Genomic DNA, 505 nt, shown 5'->3' with positions numbered 1-505 from the left:
TTAGCCAATTCAAAATTATGAATCCTATTATTATAGGACTCTAGCAGTGGCTCCACATGGGGATGTCATTTCCTCGCGAAATGTCGAGAACTTTAAGATCAGTAGCCTTTGAATTGTGACTGAAGTTACATTGTAAATTGTTCTTTTGTGATTTGTGCCCTATTGTATAATCACTGTGACTGAAAATCTTGAACTGAGATCATAGCCTTTTCTGTAAACTGAAATCTGGCACATGATGTATTGATATCTAATTTGAAATAAACATGTTGCTAAAAAACTGAATTTATTCAAACTGAAATCCTACCTACTTACTCTAATCAGTTGTCCAACCGCTAGTTAGGTAAAATGAAACAGCCAATGCAACCATTCAAGCATCATATACATTAGTGAATTTTGCTGCTTGTGCTTGTTTTTGATGAAAACTGAGATTCTAAAGCCAATTATAACCTTTTCAACAAACGAGAGGATAAGGAAATACATGATTTCCTTTGTTGACTCTAGAAAT

At 33.9% G+C, this 505-nt stretch overlaps 1 non-coding gene across 1 annotated transcript; it reads left to right on the top strand.

Annotated features, from left to right (window-relative positions):
* The first annotated feature begins 226 nt into the window (after positions 1-226).
* LOC149175536 (small nucleolar RNA SNORD36) lies at positions 227-303 on the top strand. The gene has a single exon (XR_016258983.1). It is a non-coding gene; the product is annotated as a small nucleolar RNA SNORD36 (small nucleolar RNA).
* The last annotated feature ends 202 nt before the right edge of the window (positions 304-505 follow it).

This window comes from Pinus tabuliformis, chromosome 4_1 (assembly GCF_031772625.1).
Source record: "Pinus tabuliformis cultivar Carrire ecotype Pingquan chromosome 4_1, CPIR1, whole genome shotgun sequence".
Lineage (NCBI taxonomy): Eukaryota > Viridiplantae > Streptophyta > Pinopsida > Pinales > Pinaceae > Pinus > Pinus tabuliformis.
This window is presented reverse-complemented; position numbering and strand designations above follow the sequence as displayed.